The following is a 15,433-nucleotide window of genomic DNA, read 5'->3' as shown; positions in this document are numbered from 1 at the left end:
ATAATCTATATTTTTATGTTATTAAAGGACAACTAAAAAGACAGCATTCTCATATTTTTGAAGTGCATATGATTTTTGGAGTTTCAGTGTTCAGTGTCCCAAATGTTAAAAAATGTGGGATTAACACACATATTTTTTAAAATATAACAATAAATGCATGTACCAAAACATAAATGAATAAGTAGATTATGTACTTTAGGTCAGTATGGAGGCTTTATTATTAAAAAAACATTATGAAAACTGTATAATGACATCACAGGCTTTTGTCAGTGACTCCTGACAGCTTTAGAGTAGATAGTGTAACTGAAAAAGTGAGCCTCCTTTGGCCAGCTGTGGTCTCTTTAATTACACCAGGAACAATGGGTCAGTTGTCTCAATACAGTTCTGTGGACACATGAAGAAGCATGAAGAAAGCAGCTGTCAGCGAGGATTTCGCTTCCTCCCTTTCTCTCTCTCTCTCTCTCTTTCTCTTTAGCTGCTAGACTTCAATGTTGCTAAGCACCGGGGCAAGCAGCCATTTTTTGCGAATATATTTGAGTGAGGAAAGCCATCCAGATATTTATTCCATTCCTCGCTGGTAGATGAAACCTTTTAACATGTAGAATATATGATGAGTTTCTTCTGCGCAGTTATGTCATGATGGACAGTCACCAAACCCCACGACATTTTTGGGGAAGGGTAGACATGTCCAAATAAACCGTTGCCGTAGGAACGCATTTACTGGAGATGTTAATATTTATAATAAACAAAGGGCAATCTCTTGCATCATGTCTCATCTAGTATTCATCAGAAGTACAAGAGAATAGAAGAAAGCTGGAAAAAGGATGTTTCTTGCTGTTTGCTGTACTAATACTGACCTTGATGAAGCTGAGTTTTAATTGCTAGAGGCATTAGAGAGTGAGGCACTGCTTGGAAAAAGATATTTCTATTTTAAGAAAGCCTGACCAGCAGATAATGACAATTGTTTAAAAATACAAAAGAGATGTGACAATATAAAAACATTCAAGGTAAATTTAGTTAAAACCACGTGAAGAAACGTGCTATTTATAGAAGGTGACCTAGCACAAATAGAAACAAAGGTATAAGCTGGTTTACACACAGATGCCTGCATGTTGTGTTGTAGTCAAATTGAACAGAACAAAGTAGTGTTTAACTGTCTCCCCTGCAGTGCTGAAATAATGACTCGTCTTTGTGTGTGTTGTCGTTTCTCTCCATTCCTCTCACTTCTTCCCTTCTTTCTCTCACTTTCTGCCATTTAAAAAAAGACAAAGGGAAAAAAAACTTTTTCAGCCAATTGAGATATGTAGCTCAGCAGGAGGAACAGTGCTGTATCTAGTGGAACAAGACCATGAATAATTAAAAACAGCGTTATTGATGAACTTCCAGAGATTATGTTAATGAATGATTTCAAGTCTAATTTATCTAATTTATCTAATTTGTCAGTTCAACTTCTGTAGTCTGTTCCATCACTCTTTTATGCACATTAAGGGGCTATCATAATAACCTCGATAATGACAGGGTATAGTATGATGCTGAAAAACTTTGGGACTGATGAGAACATACCACTGTGTGAAAACCTCTGTTGCTCTCCTTCTGTCATGCAGACAACAAGTCCTCCAACCTATACGATCCATATGGTCAATCGTCCCTTCACTCTCATGCAACCCGTAGGGGTACCTCATTAAATAGCGCTCCTACAGCAGTGGGAGGAATCACAACAACTCCACCAAACATTGACAATGTACGTCACATTGCCAAGCTTTAAGGACCTTTGTCATCACAGAAACAGCCATAGACAGCCTGGAACGTAGTCTTACAAGGTGTCATAAATATGGTGTATGATTATGAAACTGTCATAGTTCCCTTACATTTTGACACACAAAATAGGTTTAAGAACAAAATTTGAAAAACCCAAGTTACACACTGGACTTGAACTCAGCTCTCCTTTTCTGTGCCTAGTCATTCACCCCAACCCTACTTCTCCTAAGGGTATTTCAAACTCTACGCTAGCTATGTAGCCACACATGCTTCCAGCTACACAATGAGCGTTTGGTACGTACTTGTGATGCCAAATGTCATCCAAAAATTTGTAAATTGACACAAGTGTAATTGTTATTTCATGTGTTTCTTATAGGGGCACTAATGTAAATACTGTACTGTCAGGCTACTCTGAAGAACTGTTTGCGGGGGGGCTGTGTGTTCATCAGCATCTTTATGATATGTCAAACACACCCCTCTTTTTTAATTTCTTACTGGTGACAATTTAGCAGAAGCAAAGTGATGCGCTCCTCTTCCTTATAAATCAGCGTGACCTGATTAGGACCATGGGCCAGTGACTCTTGCCCTCCTGTTGGGTGAGCAGTGTACATCTGCCAAGATGCAGGGCAACCACTGCCTATGTACATAAATACCGGTGTGACCCTTGCATTTACAGCTCTGTTTTTGTAGTTCGCGTCAAGTTTGAAACGGCCTTAACATGGATTTTGTGCCTCTACATTATATATTTAATACGTTACATTACTTACTCCTTTCTATGTGTCATAATAAGTACAGTCGCTACAGGGCGCCAAACTATAACACGTAACAGTTTATGGTAGTACCCTGCTGGCACAAACAACATATACTGTTATATTTTACAGAAAGACAGTTTCCATGCAGAGGAATTCAGATCTTTTCTGTATATGAATGTTAACATTGATTGTTTGTAGTTCAGACTTAAACTCCACGCTGGGCCAACTTCACAAATCATTCAGTGACAACATTTTCTGTTGATTAATAGGGATTTAATCCTCTTTCAGTCAAACCATCCTACAACACATACATCATCATCCACTTCCTTCATCTTATTAATATTAATAATTTTTCCTCACAGGTCATTAACATGCAGCTGGTCAGTTGGAAACGGTTGCAGCAACTGTGTGGGGGGCTTTCTTGCACAGTCTTGTTTATTTAATGTAATCCTGGTCATTGCTCATGAATAGCTATGTTCTACAATATGTTACAGTATGTGTAACTACTTGGTGATTCCAACACTGTGGATAAATATTTAATCACTATGCACCACATAGAGCCAACACGCCAGTATCCATTCACAGTCTAGGAGCACCAGTTGTGTCTTATCAGCATGACAACATGGTCTGACTGAGACTGAAGCTCCCCAAGAGCCATTAGTGTCTTCTTTTTCATTTTGATGCTGATTTCTGGATATCTGCCATCACTTACTATTATATTACAGCAACAACAACCCCCCGTTTATCTTTATTACTGGCCCCTAATCTCTTGTGACAGATAATCATGTTACAAGTTCTTTGGGTTGCTTCAGTTCTTCAGAGCTTTCAGCATTGTCTTTGTTTGTGTTATGCCATAATATTTATAACTTCTGATCACTGAACAGTCCATTATTCAGTGTATATCACCCCCAGTCACAGCTTGTGTCCTAAAAAGAGAAGTCACCCGTTCTCCCTCAGTGCTGGTTAGCTGTGCTGTGATTAATGTCTTCATGGTCTGGTCAAAGTGTCGATATCTTAAACAGCTGGGCCCATCTGTCATCTTTTTCCTGTGACACTCCTGAACGTTACTCAGGTCCTATCAGGGAGGCCATCCATCAAAGTGGTAAACAGAGACGTCTCACATTAGCAGCCCTGAACACTTCTCATCATATACCATAACAGACAAGCAATCATCTGGTGTTATGTAGTGCCACAGGCTAATGTGAAATATTAGCGGAAATACACAACACGCCAGCTGCCAATTGGATGGAGCATCTGTGTTTAGTGTAATGGGTGGATAAAAATTTAATATTGTGGAGACAGTAGATTGTAGATTTGCTTCACAGATTTGTTCAAAAGCTGTAACAGTGCAGGGACAATGTCAATACACAGTTTCAGAGGAATATTTCACTTTTTACACTTTCTTTTGTTAAGCGTGCTTTGTGTGTAAATAAAAGGCACAGAGTCAGTTGACTCTGAATAGCCTACACCTGCTTATTGATTTGTGTTGTAGACTCTGTACTGTAAAGTCTGAGAAGCAAAATGGAGAAAAGCATTTCACTTGTAATTAAACTGCAGCTGCTTTATAAGAGACTCATAAAATCTACAACCACCTTGGAACATGCATTCAGATGCAGTTATGGCATTTGCCTATCATGCTGTTTCCTCTAGGGGGCAGTAGAACCAGGGACTGTCAGGATGTGTCTTTATCTGTGAGATTGGTGATGGAGCCATCACCATTGCTTCTCAGATAAATGTTAGAGGGCTGAGGCCATGGCTCTAACTTATCAGGGATCATCCTCATCATCGTCTGCAACAGTGCCCCCACCATACACACACAAAGACACACACACACACACACTCATGCACACAAACACACACCTCTCCTCTTTGCCTTTCTTACAACCCTATGCAGCAGTCACTCCTGGCAGGGATTATGCTGACACTGTAGTGGGAGGAATATATGCACACTGGAAATCAAGATATATTGGGCTTTTGTCAGTTCTGTTGTCAGGTGATGGAGATAAATGTGAGTAGAACATATGTTTTCATTGTTCATTTTGGAGGCTCCGCCTAACACTTGGCTCTTTTTAGAACACACTTACATTTTTATTTCAATATTTTTGCCTTTGCTTCCAGTGAGGATACTTTTTACTTTCACAACTGAAACAGATAGATAATAGTCTCTGCAGCAGTGGGGATTCTTCAGGATAAATTGGTTTAAAGTTACAGATAAAAACATGGCAATTTCACAAATAAAACTTGAGTTTCTTGGCTCTTTATGTCTGACTGTTGTGCTCTATTATTTGGATTCAGCCAACAGCAAACCACATGGTGTCTGAAAAAGAAAAATCCTATTAGATAAAGGAGGCCAAATTAAGCACAGGTCTGCTGACATCGAAACAAGATAGTGTTTCTTTGGCTCTTTGAAACCCAAGCACTATCTGGCACACATTTAGGAGGGGAATGGCTAATTGCATCAGCACCTCTACATAAAAACTCAGTCAGTTATGAAGATGTAATGGGAAACAGGATTCCTCCACAATGCTTCATGTAATGGACAACTTTTTTATTTCCTCGCTTAGAGGATTTTTTTTTTTTTTTTTCCGTCTGCAGCGGTCAAAGCAGAGACACACAGTAACAGTAGGAAACGTATCACATGTATTGAAGACTGATGCAAAAGAGGCCAATAATCAGGGCAGTTAAATGGAAATAGTTTCATTTCCTTTGGTGTAAACAAATACCCCATGTAGTCCCCGTTCCAGAGCTGTGGGTAATCGGCTGCTATAACTCAACAGAACACTTTGCCCTGAGCTAAACATAATACTTCCTGCACTTAACTAAATCCATTTTTCAACCCTCAGAAGAGTTATGACACACCAATACATTCTTGCACAAATGTCTGACAAAGTTAAACCTGTGCAAAACATGGAACACACCAATATTTATTTAAAGGGCAGCAAAAATTTTTAAAGGGGTTTATCTATTTAATTTAATGTACCCTTTAAATATACTTTTTTTCATTTATTCTTTAATGGACTGAAAATAATTGTCAACATTTGAAAATTATCATCCTGAACTCCTCTTCCATTACAGTGCAATCCTCCTCATTTTCAATTATCCGTTTGACTTGTGCATATCAATACTTTGGTCAATAGGTCATTGCTGTGTCATATCGCATCAGTATGGATTCTTTTTCTCATTGGTTAGACTTTGCTTTTCATACACTGTGTAGCCCGGCTGCTGACTGCAGCACGCTCAGATAATTAATCACTGCTCGCAATCGACAAGTCCCTGCAGAATGATTACACAAATGAGATGTGCAGTTATGAGGCAAGTGCGGTGGAATAAGCATAAAGTCACGAAAGGTCAAATATCAAACGTGAGATCAGGCACCTGTCTGAGACTGTCGTCTCACATGCCATTGTTTTCTTTTTTTTCTTGTGTGTGTGTCCGAGTTCAAGTTCATTTGTTTGTAATTAGGACCTTACGTCTCTGAGATGCGTTACAGTCGACTCCTAAGGAGAGGATGAAGCCTGTACCACTTTAATAGCATGAATGCTACTTTTCACCCCATCACAGGAAGACACGGCAGGTCTTTTTCACTTCTGCGATTGGTGTGAATGCTTTTGCCCCACCTTCTATAGCAGCATGCCTGAATCCAAAGCCAGACACACCTATGATACCGCATACCGGTGATGCTGTTTGTACAGCCTAACAGAAACACTTTTTACTCAGGTTGTAATGGTGCTTGACTAGCTCCTTGCTTCATGTTTCAGTTCATATCTCAGCAGTAAAGCAGTAGACAGGTCGGTCTAAGGTCCTGCTGCGAGACACTGGTACATAAAGCACGCTCCAGGTACAAACATGCATGGCCACTCGCCATTAGATCACCCCCCATGCTGTCCCTGAGATGGCGCTCTTAATTAGAAGGTCCTTGGATCTTGCTGTCTAACTTCTGGTTTTACTGCCCACATTACCTCTTTATGTAATACACTTCTTCGCAAGCTAGGGTAAAGCATTACAGGGATATACACTATATTATGAATATATGCTGTAATTGACACTATTCCGGAGTTGCTTTATGGCTTCATGTGGAACTTTTGCTTTCTCCTGAGCACCATCTGTATTGTTTTTGGTGATTAGCCTGTTACTCACCTGTACTTCCTCCCCAGACAATGGCCTGTTCTGCTCATGCAGATGATGGGGTGCGGTATCAAAGCCAAATGAGATGGCTGCCAATTAGGAAGGACTTCCAGGTGCATTTCTATGCAAACTCAGACCAGTAACTGCACCCTGTAGTGCCTCCATTCAGACATTTTATAAGACATTTTATAGACTTCAGCCAAAACTTATGAAAGTATTTCAATTACAAGAATAAATGACAGACCTCTTTTCAGTGTTTAGCGCTGGGGAGTTTTGAACTTTGAAATGATGCCTTATTAATTCTGAGTAGGAAGTTAAATTGCCACCAATACAGTTTGCGTAACCTCTTTTTTTCCCCTTTAATGCTGACAGTTAACTAGGAAAAAGAAACCAAATAATCTATTTGCTTGTGTTCTGGATGGCCTCCAGTTCAAATACTTTGAAGCAGTGTGAGACCACAGAATTATTTGGACAGCCCCCACACTCTGTGACAGAAACAATAGACTCTTATATTATCTCTACAAGTGCTGCACAAATGCCTTAGACAAAAGATTTTTTTTGCCAAATGGTAAAAGGTCATTTCTGGCAGTGTTTTAAATAACTATAGATTTGAAATGAGATATACTAAGGTAAGGTTGGTGTTGTTGTTGACAAGTTTAAGCTTCCTCTTCGCTATCAAATTAATTAAATTTTGTGTAAATGGTGCCAAATAAATAAAGAATGTATAGGAAATCACTGCAGACCTACCAGATTCAGTTGCAACACATTGACTGGCATTAGGTATTAGTGATGAACCTGCCACTTCCTCTTTAAACACCTTTTGCGCCACCGAAATTAGGTCATGACAGAAAAAAAGGCTTTCCTATATTATTGTGTGTGTGTTTCCTGAATCTGCAAATGCGCAGTAGTGTACCAAAGTGGCCTATGAATCTAAATTTTTAGTTATTATTGAAATTAAATCAAGTCGGGGCAGACGGGAAGAGCAGTCAGAAGAAGCACGCTGGTGTAAAATCTTGAAGCTCTACCTCTGTGATTGCTCAGGCCACCGTGGAATAAAGATTAGAAGAAAATCACTAATCACAGCGGATGTCATTAGCATATTACCAATAACGGGATGCAAAAGGGAAAAGAGGAATTGCCTTATAATGCTGGTTAAAGTACGAATCAATGCCATGTATGGATGCACACAGCTGCTTGACAAACAGATATATTCACTTCCAAACATGGGTAAAGGAAGTGTCTAATAATGATGTTTTTTTCAATGTTTTTGTCTGAGTCACTCGCTGAAGCACTTGATGCTAATATTCATTCCCCCTCTCTCTTTTGATCAGCTTTTGCAGCTGGGCTGCCCTGCCTCACTTGGATGCATCAACAAAGCTTGAAGTGGCCACTCTAATCTGGTTAAGTATTGCCTGGTTGGGGAGAAATTAGCTGAATTCTTTTAACTTTTCAAACAAACATAATACAGTCAAACTCGCTGGATGAGAATCAATTACGTGAACTGAAAATAGGTTTCGGGTGGGGGTGTCATTTCATTTCTGGAAATCATCTAATACTTCTATTCAATGACATATGCCTGTAGTGTCACATCGAAGCCATATTTCAGTCCGGTGAAACGAGTGAAACAGAACGATATCTGTTGAAACACTGCCGGAATATGATTCACAAATCTTTTTCACCCAGTGGTGATGCTGTTGTTATCAGCATTACTTCAAAAAATATTTATTTCCTGCCTAAATGCATAAGATATTGTAAAGAGTAATTTAATAATTTCAGGGTAACTGCATCGTTTCTCAAGTTTGATTTGTTGAATAGGTGACTGCAAACTGTTTCCCCTGTTGTTTTAGTCTATTAAATTTAATAACCTCCAATAAATAAGTCAATAAATCATCTTATTCAACATACTTATTGCTGTAAGAGACAGATTGTGAATTTGTTTTTTCCTAAAATACAAATTGGTTTGAGGCCACCAGTATAAATGGTTCAATGGATGTCTGTCTGTTTTATGGATACTTTAGCTGTGTTGAATATATGATATACTACCATCTTAAATCTTTGATGTAGCCATGCGACCCATTTAGCAGTTCTCATTAAAATCCTCATTAAATAAATCACCTTTTCTCTCAAAAGTCACTTATGTTTGCATATCTAAAGCTACGAATATCAATCTATGTACCTGTCAAACAATAAAGTGTAGATTGATTATCACAGAGACAGTTAAAGAAAATCTCCAGCTTAAAAGAAAATCTCCAGTTTAATACTGTTTTGCTATCAACTTATTTTTCAAGAAATAAAAAAAAGGACTTCTTCTATTATTGACTTGCCTAACAGATGGTTTCGAGGGGGAAAAAAGAATATGATCACAAAACATTTTGGTTGTATTGAACATTTTCTCCCATTGGATCTTTTGGGCAGATTGTCTCCATTTTTCAACGTGTCTAAACCCTTTGTTTGAGAGAGATCTTTTAAATCTGTCTTAACTGCTAATAAACTGCCATTATTCCCTCCAACAAGGCTGCACTCATTAATAATGCTTCTGTCAGATGCTCATTCTCCTCTTTAAAAATAGAAAATATCATTAATTACAGTTTCTGTCACCCTCTGACAGCTCAAGCAATTGTTCCAGTCCCTGAGTTCTGTTTCATTGTGTCCATACCTAGTGACCACCTATTCTTTACTGTCTCAATGGGGATGTCCAGCATGTGAGAGCCACAAAGGTCCTGGGAGATCGCACCACACATTGCAAAGCTTCTGTCCCAGCAACACATTAGTCATCCAGGGAGTGATCGAGTTTGGTGGCAAACTCAAAACCTTGATCTATTTCACTTTCTCAAGCAGAGATTAGGGAGAGTATCAGTCAAGATTGAGCTGCTCCACTTTTCAGTGTAGATTTGTTGCGTTTTTGCTACCTTCCTTGGAGAAACAGAGGGATTTTCTTATACAATTCATCAAAGGGGGGAAAGAAAGAGAAAATGACAAGACTTAATATTGCACCTGCTACATGTAGAGGAGTACATTCTTGTATGAATACACAGCGATCGTACCGCATGTGGAGTGCTTACAAATGAAACAATGTGAATAAAAGGAAACAGTTGCAGGACAAGAGCTTAACGCTTCCAGCATACCAGCATATCAAGCAGCGTGTTAGCAGAGGGAGTTGGATTCGATTGTCTAGTTTCACATTATGTAAACTACAAAGAAGCTTGGTGTTTCCCAGAGCATTGTCATGTCAGACAAATACAGTAAATTCTTTGGTGAGTTGCTTTGTTTCATGTTTACTAATATGATGCTGCACCAAATATACATTAGTCAGAAAGTGAGACTAAAAATGTTTGTCTATTATCAATTGGCCATCAAGTTCTTGTGTAGCAGTATGGCAAGATGTAGCAGCCTTCATGCAGAGCTCATTTCAGTTTGTTTATGTGTGTTTTTTTGATTGTCTGCAGGGGGCAAAATAAACACAAACATAACTATCTCTGCTCCGCAAATTGTCAGTTTGCAAAATGAGTTTGGAAATGTGTGTATTTCTGTCAGTGAATTTATGTCCATCTTTATGGAGATTTTTTTGAACCTGTGGTGCCACCACAGTAAAATCACACATTCACAGCCAACATAGTGAATTTAGTTTGTGATACTGAAAGAAAAATTTTTTTATTATAGAATAGAAACCTAAAACTTTGTCCAGTCCATATATGGCCAAAAAGTAATATGAAAGTACACCAAACACAGCAGGGGAATGGAAATCACATGGACATTAAATGGACATCCCACCATCTGCATTATTTGGAGGCTAGATGGTGTTTTTCTGCTTCTGTTACATTAGCATGTCTAGTCTTTATACATATATTGTAAAGCATCAGTACACTTAATGTGTATCCACAAACAAAAGGTCTTTTCAAAGCACACATCTTAAAAAAATATACAAATGCCCCTTTATATCATATGTTGAATTCAGTTTATTATATATTTATTCAGCCTCGATATATGTTCTGCAGAGGTGAAATTTTATTGAATGTAATTTTATAATGGAACATAAAGGTAGTGTAAATGAAAGACCTAACATGAGAGATAAACAACCCTGGGCCTGAATCAAAATCAGTCACTCAAAGGAAGGAAAAGCTCCTCTGCAAAGGTTTTTTACATGGGGTGTTTGTTATTCATTTGTATTCCAGGAAAAGGACAAAGAATTCATTTTGTATTCTGTGGTTGTGATAAACTATATTAATGCATGAGCTGACAAACCATACTGTTTTTTAAATTATTACAAAAATATTCTTTCGCACATTCTGTCAAACACGGGATTATATGACACGGTAACACAGGCTTTGGTTAAAGTTTGCCATGATGGATAAGCTTTGAGGGCTACAATTTGAGACCCCATACATGGATGTAATTAAACAAGGGCAAGTGATAGCAATAATGTATCATCTGCTAGAGCCGTGGTCCTGGCTTCCTGCAAACCACTGTTACCAGAGACAAATGACTTGCGGCAGTCGCCAGCGTCGCTTTTAACTTTGTGGGGTGCAGACACAGAGAGGGAGTATATCCCTAACAGTGGTGGCCCAGCCAAGACAAATGGACAGTCATAATCCCCCCACTGGTGGAGAATGTGGTTTATTAGAATATGATACAGTGGATGTGAAATATTCTACTTGCAGTGCAATTCAGTTTCCAGCTCGTTCCTCGCCGCACACAAGTCATACTTGACAGTCTTCACTTTTTTGGAGCAGCTTAGCCATCTTGGAGCTACTGCCTTCAAAGTTAGATAAGTTATCTGTCAAGGAGGAGAGTCTGAAATTTGTTATTACTGCCTGTTCGGTCCCATACTAGAAAAACTCAAGTGTGCAGATATAGAGTAAGTAGGGCACAGCATTCAGTGTAATTAAACTGGACAAAATGCACAGCAGGTTTACTAAAGAGAAATATGCATTTCTAAGTGGCCTAAATTTAGAAGCTTATGCTGCTATCTGTTGGCACACACTCTCGTGTTTGGGCACACACGCAGGAACTGCTGACACACAAGGATTTATCTAATATTGCATATCATTACATGAATAAAATATGTGTATGATTACATGCAAAAGTTTGTTCAACGATTCTCCAATTTAGGTTTGTTGGGTTAGAGAGGGAGAGGCAGGTTTAGTCAATATCTTGAGAAGTAATAGGTCTGTGACCTGCTTTAATAATAAATAGAGAAATTACAAAAACTAGTTTAGTAATTTTTCAATAGAGAAAGGCATCGCACAGAAACTTTTCCAGTAGAGTGTTGGCTTTGCATAAACTCAACACTTGTAGTCCAAGAAATATAAATAAAAACTAATTCATACCTGATACACATACAGTGACTTCCATTCACCTTCTCACTGTGCTTCTCTCCTCCTCTGCTCCTTCAGTTTACAACCTCTACATTGTCATTCATGTTATCCCGACTCTTGGGGCTCTAAAACACATTTGCTTTTATCTTGTACACCTTGGTCATTTCCTTGAGCACAGTAAGGACCCGCGGTGCTAAGAAAATCATTTATGGCTTATGTCCTGTCCAGTCCTCCAGGGGTCCTCCACAGTGTCAGGGGAATGTAGATGAACCCACCTCAACAGACCTCTTTCGATAGACCTACAGATGTTTCTTGATCACTGTGACCCCTGATGGGACCTTTTATCACTGTTCTAAAAATTACTATCTGATCTTTTGATCGTAGATTGTTCGGGAGATGGTGAGCCATCATTTCAACCCATCATATTTCAGTAACTCCTGCTGCCCGTAAGCAACATTTCAAATTAAGATATATTGTATTTGCTTACATCGAAAGAGGTTATTTATCTGGTTTTCTTTGTCACTGAATTTGTAGTCCCTTTTTTTTTGTTTGAGGAATTCACACACAAAAGATTTATGTTCTAGTTACTTAGCATAATTACCAGGGAAACCGTTAATCAGCATAAATTAACAAACCAAATAGTTTGAAACGTACTTGAGGAATAAACATATTATCAATTATAATGAAAAACAAGAATTCACTGGGCTCAAAAATTGCTTGAAAAGCCTGCATTCCACATTATTCTTGAGTAGAAAGTTGAAAACTTGTCCGCAAGCACTTTGGTTTTTACTTTTTATGACTAGCCAATCTAATAAGAAACCTAAAGGAGTTTTGGTCAAACTTTGTCACCAAAACATGCAAAGCTTCCAGCATTTTAAGAATGCGTGTTTGGGTTTTCTTTTCAGATTTGACAACCTGTGAAGCATGACTTAAACCATGGGCTTTAAACCCTTCTATTAAAACTCATCCATCCATTTCCTATATGCACTTATTCCTAATTTAGGATCACGTGAAGCTGAAGCCTGACCCAGCATGCACAGGGAAGCAGAGAAACACCTGCCAGTCTATCACAAGGCTAACGCATAGGCAGACAGGTTCACATTCTCATTTGCAGGCAATTTTGAGACTCCAGTCAACCTGCACTGCAGGTCTTTGGACTGTGGGTGGAAAGTGAAGCACCTGGAAGAAATACAGAAACCACAAGGACAAACATGAACCTTTTTCCTGTGTTCTTTTTTGCAGCAGCAGCTCCACAAGGCATAGTGACACTCCACACCCATTCAGTGGAGATGTAAATAATGGGATGAATTATTATTCTTTCAAGAAAGAGAGAGCTTTTTACTAAATGATTACTCAGTCATTTCGTATAAACAGGTTGAGACAAACCCTAAAATGCCTTGAGTTACTAGCTTTTTTGAGTTTAAACTGCATCCCCTGGTCTTATTATTAAAGAACGCCTTAAATAAAAAACATTTCATTTTAATTTAGCATTTTCTCTTTCTAAACTATAGAAAAACTGCTCATTTTTACGTAAAATTACTGATTTTACTGTTTTTGTTCACACATTTCACTTTGACTTGATTATGCTTACTCTAAATGGAAAAACTACAGACTTTAATTTTATAAGGTGTGTTGTAGTTATTAATATGAAACAATGTTTTATCATAACTACAAGAAGCATTTCAAATCATGTGTCTGTGTTGCCAAATCCCTACTGCTACATCGAAATGCAGTAGGATTACCACTGAATTCATATAAGTAGGTCTTTTCTTTGCAGATTATAGGGTGATCTTGTGAAGGGGATTTAGAATAATATTTGTAGATTATGGTTAAATCCTAAATTGTAGATACGCAGAAAGAGGTTGGGCAGAAAAAACCTGGTGCTTGGAGGAAGTATCAACCGAAGTGTTTCTGGATAAAGAGCAATTTAACATTAAATTGTGAAAATAATGAAAATGAACAAAATAGGCTATCAAATACAGTAAATACAATACTGGTTGGAATGTTTTAAAATTTCACAGTGCATTTTAAACCTTCCTTCCTGACGTAAAAGGGGTTAGAGTTGCACATACTGATCAAACATGATGCCCATGCACATAATATCAATTTTAATCTTTGTACCTACCCAATAATTGACTGAGTATTAAAGGTGTAAAAGTGTTTACTCTAGAAGTTGCAGTAAAGCGTGAAATTGTGGCTGAGCATGAGATTAGGTTTCATTCAGCATCGCTTTCCTCTCAGAACCAGGTACCTTAGCATGGATCAACTCTCCTTAAGAATACAGTTAACAAGCTTTGTGTGTGGATGAGGTTAGCGCTTATGTGCTCAAACGCGGTGCTGTTTGTAGTGTCTCCCGAAGGAGGTTGATCATTGTGGATTATAAGCAAGGCTAACATCTAGCTGCCATCCCAGACGACATGACTCATAAGCCCTATGGAGCTGCTGCATATGTCTGCATCATAAGTCCATTTGTGATACGACAACATGACCTTTGAATACAGATCCCATCTGCTCAGCTTCAAATGTTTACATAGGAATGAAGAAGTGCTTTGTGTATGCACTGACTGGAGTTTTAGAAAACAGCCTTCTCAACCAAACCGTTTTAAATAAATGTTGTTCTCAGTGCCTGCTATGAGAAGCAGGGAAGCCAAGAATGCTTGCCGTAGGAAAGCCACACTGTACCATTCATTTGTCAGGTGTGACCTCATAGCATTTCATAATGCTGTATTTTTTTTGCTGTCAATTAAATATTTGATCAACTTCAGCATAATTACAGTATGCCTGAGTTTGAAGTATGACCATGTGAGAAAACCAGTCCTATTACTGGTTCCTAACCTTTCTCTGCTGCCACGACCCTCCTGTTCTGTGGGTAGAAATATATTTTTGAGCTTATGCCCAAGTCGGGATCTAAGAGATTTTTGTTGTCCTCTCACTCCTGTCATCATATAGAAAGTTATGTTTGTTTTTTTCATGCTGATGAAAGTACATTTCTTGCCTGAGTTTGTTAATCTGTTTAAAAAAAAGAATGTTTGCTACTTACCAGGGTTTTGTTTAAACTGTAGAAGAGATTATGCTACATTATATCTGTGTTAAAATCACCTATGTGAGGAGACCTGTTGAGTTACAGTTCTCCTTAGAAGAACTATAACTAACCCCATCCATCCATCCATCCATTTTCTTCCGCTTATCTGGGACCGGGTCGCGGGGGCAGCAGTCTAAGCAAAAATGCCCAAACTTCCCTCTCTCCAGACACTTCCTCCAGCTCCTCCGGGGGAATGCCGCGGCGTTCCCAGGCCAGCCGAGAGACATAGTCCCTCCAGCGTGTCCTGGGTCTTCCCCCGGGGCCTCCTTGAACCGCCACCTTATTGTGGTGGAGGGGTTTGAGTACCCAAGTGATTCTAGGAGCTATGTTGTTGGGGGCTATAAGTCCCTGGTAGGGTCTCCCAAGGCAAACAGGTCCTGGGTGACGGGTCAGACTAAGAG

The 15,433-nt window shown here is 38.8% G+C and overlaps 1 long non-coding RNA gene across 1 annotated transcript in view; it reads left to right on the top strand.

Annotated features, from left to right (window-relative positions):
- LOC109958288 (uncharacterized) overlaps positions 1-8,742 on the top strand; it is a 70,584-nt gene extending 61,842 nt beyond the window's left edge. The window contains exon 4 of the long non-coding RNA XR_002274653.1: positions 7,967-8,742. This is a non-coding gene — a long non-coding RNA (uncharacterized LOC109958288). The remainder of the gene's footprint in view (positions 1-7,966) is intronic.
- The last annotated feature ends 6,691 nt before the right edge of the window (positions 8,743-15,433 follow it).

Source organism: Monopterus albus, unplaced genomic scaffold (assembly GCF_001952655.1).
Source record: "Monopterus albus unplaced genomic scaffold, M_albus_1.0 scaffold31.1, whole genome shotgun sequence".
Taxonomy (NCBI): domain Eukaryota; kingdom Metazoa; phylum Chordata; class Actinopteri; order Synbranchiformes; family Synbranchidae; genus Monopterus; species Monopterus albus.
Note: the sequence above shows the minus strand (reverse complement) of the source record. Positions and strands in the feature narration are given on the sequence as shown.